This window comes from Galeopterus variegatus, unplaced genomic scaffold, assembly GCF_000696425.1.
Source record: "Galeopterus variegatus unplaced genomic scaffold, G_variegatus-3.0.2 Scaffold405, whole genome shotgun sequence".
Lineage (NCBI taxonomy): Eukaryota > Metazoa > Chordata > Mammalia > Dermoptera > Cynocephalidae > Galeopterus > Galeopterus variegatus.
In genome coordinates, this window is record NW_007726516.1 from 416,636 (window position 1) to 426,869 (window position 10,234).

The window sequence follows — 10,234 nt, forward strand, 5'->3', positions numbered from 1 at the left end:
TATAACTTGAAAAATAAATAATAAAAATGTTCCAAGTCAAATAATGTAGCTCTAGAACACCCGGGTGGTTTCCTTTTTTACTTTTTTGCTTTTATAAATAATCTTGCAGTGGGCATCCTTACACATATAAATCATCCCAATTTTCTTTTTTTTTTTTTCCCTTTTTTGTCTTTTTTCGTGACTGGTAATGGGATCGCAACCCTCGGTGTCGCGCCCGCACCGCGCTCAACCAGTGAGCGGACCGGTCTCTATATGGGATCCGAAACCTCGGCGGGAGCACCGCCACGCTCCCAAGCGCCGCACTCTACCGAGTGCGCCACCGGGCCGGCCCAGCCCAATTTTCTGATTGTTGCCTTAGGATAAACTCCTAAAAGTGAAAGCACTGGTTCAAAAATGAGAACACTTTGAATAATTTTAATGCATATCAAATAGCTCAAATCTCCATTTTAGAATCAAAGTCATTTAGTCCTGCTCTTAACACAGTTATATTTGTCTATCTATTAACTTATCACAGTTGAGTACTGTTACATTTATTTGCAAGATTACATGATAAAAGTCTGTCTCTCCTGCTAGACTGCAAACCAGTGAGTGCAGAGACGGGCCTGGTTTTGCTCACTGTTGTGTCCTCAGCTTTTGGCTGACAAGCCTGCTCTACAGTAGGCATTCAGTAAATAACTATTCATGAGGGAGTGAATGGATGTGAAGCTTAATTCAAATAAGAGGGTAGAGGTTATACTGCATGATGTTATTTGGGGATAAAATGGGGTGTGACTATCAACATCCTCAATACCATGCAGGGTACTTGGTGTATAGCTCCAAAATTGTTTGTAATTGACTAATTAAATAATGCATGAATAAGGTATATCCCTTTTATAAAAGTCCACCTTCCTGTGTGGCTTAATGAATGTGATAATTGTGGATCCTCCCAAGGTCATTTTGGAGAAAACACTCAGTCCACGTTTACATTTGGGTGCAGCTCCTTTGATCCTGGTTATACGTTAGCTAAACCCTCCTGTTTCTGGCGTTGAGCACCTCAGTCCAGTGGCCAGCAGGTGGCAACAGACAGTTATTCAAGTGGCGGTGGAGTGCTGGAGGCCCTCTCTGGATGGTGTGGTGCTTGGGGCTGGGATACCGCCTGCTGTCCTGGGGTCTGTCTCCTGGAAATGCCCAGACAGCCAGCCCAGCCGGCCCTGTCCTGGGAGGGAGGCAGCTCAGGACCACTCCCAGGGACCCCGGAGCAGCGGCCTCTGCTCAGAAGAGTCAAGAAAGACGGGTCAGGTCCCAGCCCCTGAGAGAGTCCAACTTTGCTTTTCCGTTTTGCAGAGTGTACACTTCCAGGGTTCTCTGTCCTGGACAGCTCAAGAGCCAAGCAAAATCCATTTGGAAATCCAGGCTTCAGGTTGTGAGGTTTTATCTGGTTCACACCAGCTAATCTGCCTCTGTGGGTGTCTCAGTCTATCTGGAATGGTCAGTTTCTTTCTATTCTATTTTTTCAGCCGAGCTCAGTGCCATGCAGTTCAGACCGAGAGTTTTGTATTAATTACTGGATTTGCGATCACTGGATTATTCCAATGATTATTATTACATACAGAGCAGGTTACTGCCCACTCACCCTGGGTCCACCCAATCTTGGTGCCGTTTTTTCCAATGTCAGGGATGGATTTGCCCCCGTCCAGCTTTGCTCTTCCTTGAGAGGGAGAGAGTCACCCCTGGTCGAGCTCCTGGTGTCTACCATTTCATTCTTACAGCAGCTCAGCGGGCAGATGTTCCGTGTGACATGTCCACACTTGCTTGGGTCCTAAGCAGCAGAGCTTACCAGGGTGGGAATCCGATATTTCTACTTTCAAATATGGTGCTTCATCCACTACACTCTTGGTTCAAATTGTGCTCCAAGAAGCCCCTTCCGAGGTGGCCACAAGACAAGGGAAGAAGGAGACATGGTGGAAGGAGTGGGGTGGCCTAACAGGTGGTGCTTCCTGCTTCCCACCCTTGTCTCATCTAGAACAACTGTGCTTTGATTAAAATATATATGTACATTAGTGAATGAATAAATTACATATATAGTCTTTCACTTAAACATTCCTCTTAGGAGGAGGAAGAAAGTCTGGGACTCTTCCTTTCATGGGATATATTGTCTCTGGGGTACATTCTGACCTGGCCAACTGTGGGCAGAAGTCAGTGTGTCCCGCAGACATGAGAAAATGCAGAGTTAAGTGGAACTGAAGAGAGGCCTAGTTCACTGCAGCTCCAGGGTCTAAGCACTTAATTAATTCAGGAAATGTTTTGTTGGCAAAATTCTTCTCTGGCCGGCTTCTCACATGCTCTAGGACAGACACAGACCAAGAACAGTGGGTTTGATGCAGAGTCTAATGTGTCCTGCTCTTACCCCCTGCCTGTGACAAAAAAGTATACTTTGAACTTTTCTTCGTTATTCAGTCTGGGTAACAGCAATCCGAAGGAAAGCTAAAGAAGCCTGGGAGGCTAAATGGAAAGACACATGAAGAACTGAGGCAGAGAAAAAAGGGAGTTGAGAGAGAAAAGCTTCAGGCTGGCTATCTGGAGAGGTTGGGGAAATAGAGAGGAGGAGGAGAGAGAATTGGCCAGGGCAACTGAGAGTGAGAGAGAAGTCCAAGTATTCTTTTTAAGGAGCTCTGTTAAAATACACTACCTTTGGCATTTTCTCAACGGAAAAGATTTGTTTTCAATTCTATTTTTCTGAAGGACTGGACCGGTGCCAAGACCGGACCACGTAGGATCCTGGGTTTATATCAGTTACGTAAGCCATCTTCAGTCTTTGCTGTGATTTGTAATAGTCAAAGCCAGGAGTGTTTTTTGACTTGCATTTTGTCAGCTGCTTGAGTTTCTATTCTGAGAGGTGCTAACTGTTAAACGTCGTTATTCACTTGTGTTCCCTAAATAACTTTTAATTAATTTTAATTTGGACCAAGAATGTTTTACTGTTGACACAGTGACAGGAGTTATCAAAAATAAAGTTAATGAAGAATTCACTTTAAAAAAAAATCGCATTAATATTACAGTATTTTTTTTCCCTTTTTTTTGGTCTTTTTTACTGACCGGTAATGGGATCACAACCCTCGGTGTCGTGCCCACACCGCACTCAGCCAGTGAGCGGGACCCGGTCTCTCACATGGGATCCAAACCCTCGGCAGGAGCGCCACCGTGCTCCCAAGTGGCGCACTCTCCAGTGCGCCATTGGGCCGGCCCAATATTACAGTATTTTATAATGTCTATCTCAGCAGAGGCACAGAAAATCTAAATTTTTAATTTTATTTTTTAATGATTTTCCTCAAAGCAAAGCAAGAATTGCATTGGTAAAGACTTTATTTAAACATTTTTCACCTCTTATGCATTTTTCACAGTGGAATTTTCTTATCTTCCAATGGAATTGACTACATTCCTTGCACCAATGCAATGAAGTCAGTACCAGTACTTAGTTTTTGAATCCGTGCATCTAGCTGGATAGTTACCATACTCACTACACATTGAAAAATGAGGAGCAATAATCCTCTCATCTAAAAAATTGCCAAAGACAAAAATTTGTCAGGGATCTTGGAATATTATAAAGCAAACAATACAGTGAATTTTAAAATATTGTTGGAGTTTTAAAATCAAATCTCCCCTCTCTCCACCTTCCGTTCTTTAAGACAATGCTGTTAGTTGTCCACTAATCAGTAGTGCATGATTCTAACAAAGATGTGTACATCCCTTTGGCTAAAAAAATGACCAAATATCAAAGAGCTAGTAATCTTGGGAACAGCCCTTAGTCTTTTCCAAAGCACATAAGCCCTTCCAAATCCTTTTAGGTAAAAATCTGGCAAAGACCAAAGAGAATTCATTAAGGGTTTCTGATGCACAGTGAGGACTCTGCACATAATAATAATCCAAGCGTGCTCCCATTTGGTCCCCAAACCTATGGAGTAATAAATGCGTGAACATGTTTCTTTAGAGAAAGTGCACAATACACAGGATTAATTTGACAAGTGCCGTGATTGACTGTGATATTGTTTACATTCTCATTTTCATAATTTTCTTAAGTATCATGTAATTTGGTCTTGGGACTGCTTAACTAATCACGGATGAAGAGGATGGGACTTTCATGTGATTGCACAACTGACAGAATTATTTAGTATTCTGCAGTTCAGTAGAAAAGAGTATAGATGTGCTTGAATATTTATGGTGTTTTACCTTCTCTTTTTTGCTATAGAGGACTTACAGCAAATTAAAACATGTGTGTCAGCTCCCTAATTATCTAACTCAACTTCTAAAGATTGGCTAGCCAAGACTAAATTCTATTCAAGCACTGTTTCATCTGTAATACTAATTTTAAGTACATTAGCATCATTAGCCTATTATATGGCCATGATCAGTACTATTCGAATTTCTAAATTCTACCAGTCCTTTCTGTGTGCCCTGACTCAATGCATTAGTGGCACTAGGTTAGTTTTGTCACAATTCTGGGCACATTTGCAGTCCCAGGGTAGGGGGATGCTGTCTGAAGCTCCTGGATAAACATTGGTGCATCTGCCTGGAACTTCAATTTTAAAGACTTGGAGGAAATAAGTTAATCAATTTAACCATTTATTTAATGTGCTGCCAATTCTTTCTTTAATTTGCTGTGGAGCAAACAAAATTATGCATTAGCTATGTTATGACTAAAACCCAAATGTCAATTAATACTTATAGTGACAGAATAAAAACTTATAAACCAAGAAATATGTGTGCTTAGCTGTCAGAGTTCCAGCCAGCAACCAACGGGCGACACTAAGAAAAAAAATGTGATGATACTCATCCCAGGAAGCGGTGGGACACAGACCCACCTGGGTCCCCAGATGAGGCAGTCAAAGCCTGCTCCCATCTCTTGTCAAGGTCTTTTGTCATTGGACAGGAAGTCCAAGGACAGTTGGAAGAAGGAAAAGGAAGCTTCCAGACCAAGGGAATGGGACCATCCTGTTAGGTGAGATCCTAAGAAACATGGATGAGCTGAGGGTGGGAAGATCTTCAAGGAAGTCACATTCTACTCAGCTGTCTGCTCTGGAGAGGAGGTCCCTGAAGAACGTGAACATCTTCCAAGATCTGTTCCCATTACTCTCCTGGCCATGGTAACTCCCAACTCCTGAGTCCCTACCATTGAGCAGGACTACCCTTTAGCACCCCTCAGTGCACTCCCAGATCCTCACCAGCCTGCCCACTGGGGCAACACAGACCAGCTCAGATCCAGTCCTAGCCTTGCAAGAAAGTTTCCACCCTTGACCTTGGTCAAGGCTTCTAGTTCTGGACTTTATGTGGTCACTGCCAGGACGGCAGACTGGGTTCAACCAATGAACAATTTAAAGCCTGATTTTTCTGTGAAAATGGATATGAATGCAAAATTTACATGAGTGGTTAAGAAACAAGACCTCAGAGAAGATGGGTGATGTTTGTGGCCCCTCTGAGCAGTCCTTGGACCCCTTGGGGATGCATTCCTCCTATGCCATTAGAACACCACCAGCAGATGTGTTTGAGAAGTGCAACTCTTGGTGACATCAGTGCAAGGAAAGGATTCATCCCACGAGACATCCTCTGGCAAAATTGGAGACAGTGCCCTTCAGAGGGCTAGTGTCCTGCTGGCATCAGGGGAAATTCCATTGGTTCCAGATATCTGCCCTCCTAACTGAACACTATGCAATGCTTTTATGCTCTTCTCCCAATGTGTGCAAAATGTCAAAGGAATAAAACCAGTTTTCTTTCTTCATGTTTGTGCCAATTTTGTGCAGACTGGTCCTTTTCTCTGTTTTTCTGTAAAATTTTTTTCAGACATATATAAAGTTGTTCTGGTGAAATTCAACTTTATGTTGCTGGTTTTTCATTTCAAGCAAGATAAAGGCAGCCTTAGGGTCGACCCGTGGCTCACTCGGGAGAGTGTGGTGCTGATAACACCAAGGCCGGGTTCGGATCCTATACAGGGATGGCCAGTTCGCTCACTCGCTGAGCATGGTGCTGACAACACCAAGCTAAAGGTTAAGATCCCCTTGGCTTGGTGTTGTCAGTAAAAAAAAAAAGATAAAGGCAGCCTTGCTATAATCAAAAAGACAGTGAATAACAAATGCTGGTGAGGGTGCAGAGAGAAGGGAACACTCCTACACTGTTGGTGGGACAACCAACAGTGTAAATTAGTACAACCACTATGGAAAACAATATGGAAGTTTCTCAAACAACTACCATATGATCCAGCAATCCCACTTCTGGGTATATACCCAAAGGAATGGAAATCATCACATCAAAGGGACACCTGCACTCCCATGTTCATCGCACCTCTATTTGCAATAGCCAAGATATGGAACCAACCTAAATGTCCATCAATGGATGACTGGATAAGGAAACTGTGGTACATATACACCATGGAATACTACTCAGCCATAAAAAAGAATGAAATTCTCCCATTTGCAACAACATAGATGAGCTTGGAAAAACTTATGTTGAGTGAAATAAGCCAGGTGCAGAGGGACAAATACCACATGTCCTCACTCACAAATGGAAGCTAAGACAGAAGGAAGGAAGGAAAGAAAGATCACAGTGATGTGTTGGACTTGCAGAGGGAGAGAACATAACTAGGGTTGTGGAGTGAGGTGGGGAAGGAAGGAGGGGATGGAGGTCAGGGATTAATTGGGTGGGGGACACGGGGAATAATCACAATTTGTGGTAATGGGCATGCTGATGGTATTGATCTGGCCATCTCATCCTGGGCAAAAGTGGTGATGGTCAACTTTGTATGTCATGAATATGCATAACCAATAAAATTTTTTAAAATACAAAAAATAAAAAATAAATATGATAAAGAACCCCCCCATGCCCCCCCAAAAAGGCAGCCATGGCTGGTGCCAGGAACCTGGGCTCAGGGAACATGAGATAGGATTCCAGGGGCCTTCTCAGCTTCGTTGTGATGACTCGCAAAACAGCACACTCAGCTGTGACTCCATCTTCTTCCCCGCCCCACACCCCTTTATTAGAAACACGGGGAGCCCAGGAAGACATGAGACACTTTTTGAGCATGAGACTGTCACTGGACTGAGGGGTTTGAGGATGACTGGGCCCTCTTGTCCTGGACAAAGAACTGCTGTCCATTACCCAGCCCTTTTCTCTTTTCTCCTACCCTGAAGGCTTTCAGGATTCATTTTGGGTGGGAAGAAATGTACCACCAGGGGTCACTCATTTGAGATTTGGTTATGATAGTCTTTGGTTCCAGCCAGGCCAGTTCCAAACCTAATGCAATTAATTGTGGATTAAGTTCAAAGCACCTGACCCTTCTCAGAGAGCCCCTCAACCTCTCTCTGCCTCTTAAAAACAGAATTTCCCAGTGACTGATCTTAGCCTTATGTTTCCTAGAGAAAAATATTTGGCTAATTTGGAGGATTGTATTTCTGTGTTCATTAATATTCTGGAAGCTAATTGGAATCTGGGTTCAGGAGGATTTTGTCGTTTATTAAAATGGTCACCTTAAGGACATGTTCTCTATGGCTGGCTCTGTGACAAGCATTCCTGCCCTGACAATTGTACAGAGTTTGTATATCCCTTTTCATCCTAAACCAGAGCTTTCTCTTGTACCATGTGTATGAAGACTGATACTTTGCAGATAGAAATCCCTCCCATATGGCTTAGGAAGGGCAAAGAAAGATTCAGAGGAACTAAGCTAAGAAAATGAGAACAAGGAAATCGGGCCAGACTAATTCAAAAGAAGAAGTGGGCAGCAGGTTCTGGGAATGAGACGTTGTCGTCAGAGACCCAAGGGAGACGCACCAGGGAGCTTCCCAGGAGTCAGGGTGGCCTAAATCATTACACTGGTCCTGGGGACAGGGAAAAAAAGCCATGCCTTCAAGGATGAGAGGCTGAAGGGGAGACCTGGCTGCCTGCAAGGAGGATGGGGTGAAGATGTGGGGTGGGTTGGGGGTCTGGAGAGAGAAGGCAAACTGGGATGAAGGAGAAAATTCAGCAAGGAAAGCAATGCGGGGCTCCACGAAGACCTGTGACCATCTCTGTATTTAGTGTTCTGAATTTTCTCACATGTTGATAAAGTAATTCTTCCACTGGATTAGAATGGGACAAGCACGTACCCCATCCTCCCTCGGTGCTACCCCCAAGGAGAGGACACAAGGACACCTGTTTGGGGGCATAAATTCTGGCATGTTTGATTTTTAACAAAATCAACTTCATCACCTGAAAGTCGTGCTTGGTGTGTTCATGGTCTGCCTTTATGCTCTCTGAATGTGCCTTTTCAAAGCCAGGCTGTTCTCCAAAAATCCCCTCTGGCAGGAGATCAAGGGAGGGCCTGACGCTCTCCAGCTAATGATAAAATTCCACAGTGAAGCCTTCCCAGCCTCACCCAGAAAGGACGTGGAATTAGCAATCTGGCTCTGACAACCGCAGCATGTGTCCCCACGCAGGCTGTGCGCCTCCCCTGAGCACGTCCCTGTCACCGGCCTGGTGTGGGCGGCGGGGCCTGGTACAGCGTGCCCGGGCCCCTCCTGCTGTCCTCGCAGGCTGCTCGTCACAGCTCACCGCTGCCCTCTCTGTACCCTCGCCTAGGGACGGTGCCGTGGTTTGCCTGTTTTGACGTATTCGTCCACAACACGCCACAGATGAAAGGCAGGAAATGAGCAGTTCCAGTTCCCAGAGCAGGAACGGTCGGGCGGTCGCATCACTCGGACGGGACGGGGCGGGGGTGTCATGGGATCCTGAGGCAAAGCCAGCTCGGGCGCCCTCGGGTCCCAGGGCTGGGATCCCTCCTCACCACGAACAGACCACAGCCCGGCTCTCCCAGCACTGCCTGTGACCAGAGCCACCTCCTGAGAAGGTCATTCCCACTGTGACTGCCCACGCCCTGCCCCAGAGAGAGCCCATTTCCTTCCCAGCTCTGGCGGCCTCGTTGCCTCCGGGCCACGGATGTGCAACTCTCCTGTCTTTCCATCCCCTGTGAGCAGGAAGTGCCTCCGGTCCTTGGGGCAGAGGTTTGGAAACCCCCAGTATTCTAAAAAAAAGTGGCAGAAGTTGACCAACCAAGACCCAAGGCAAAAAACAAACAAATAAATAAACAAAACGCCAAGTCCTCGCTGTCTCCCCTGAGTGGCCGCCAGCCCTTCCTGCAGCCACCAGCCAGGGAGCTGATTCTTCTATAAACATTCCATCTTTTCCATAAGACGGAAGTAAGCATCACTTCCACCCACACTCACGATGCTAAAACATTTGAAGCATGATTTGTTCTCAGCCACATAAAAACCTTGCAGGAGGAACTCCACTTCTCTTCCTCCAGGTGTGTGCCATGTGGTTGGGTTATGGAGGCAGTGGGGGCTGTAACTGGCTTTGTAAGTGGCCATTTCCTGGCTGTGGTGCAGTTAAACCAAGCCCTCCATCATTAGGTTGCAGGAATAGCATTTGTGCATTTCATTTCCTTGGGGATGATTTTTAAAAGGGGCTCTAAGCCTCTGATCACATTCAGATGTGCTCCCTGGGAAGCAGGTGTTTTGAGGGTGCAGTAAAGTGAGCCTAGACTGAGCTCCTCTTCTTGTTCTACAGGAGCCAGTAAAGACAGGTACTCAGGGACGATAATGTCCTTTTGTGCCTTTGTCTGGGGCAGCTCATTAAGGTAGAGACCACCTCAGTGTTGACAGGACAACCCTTCTTGTGTGTTCAGGGAAACGTAATTGACTACAAAACCTTTTTTTGATGTCACTGCTGCCAGATACAAACCCAATTAGCAGCAGAGTTAACTCGGATGAATCCTGGGAACATGGAAATAGCAAGTTCTACATCTAGTCAGTCCCACGGAATGATGACACATCTGGATGTCATCAGGAAGGTGGGGTTCTGGGGATAACAGGGGGCTGGAGGCTCTCAGACCCCACATGTTCCACTGATTTCAGAGCCCCCCTTTGTGGGTAAATTACACGGATTTAGAGGACTAAGTCAGAGACCCGCTTTATCTGGTCAAGGCCTTTGGGTCTAGGAGCATTACAGTTTTATTCTGAGGCCAGAGATATTCAAAAGAAGTCAGCAGGTCTTAATTCTAGCAGAACTCCTGGGTCCCTCCATAACTTCTTCCTCACAAATCTGGATGGATTTAAGAAACTCTTTGGGGCCGGCCCGGTGGCGCACTGCTACAGTGCGCCACTTGGGAAGCGTGGCGGCGCTCCCGCCGAAGGTTCGGATCCCACATACAGACCAGCCGCTCACTGGCTGAGCG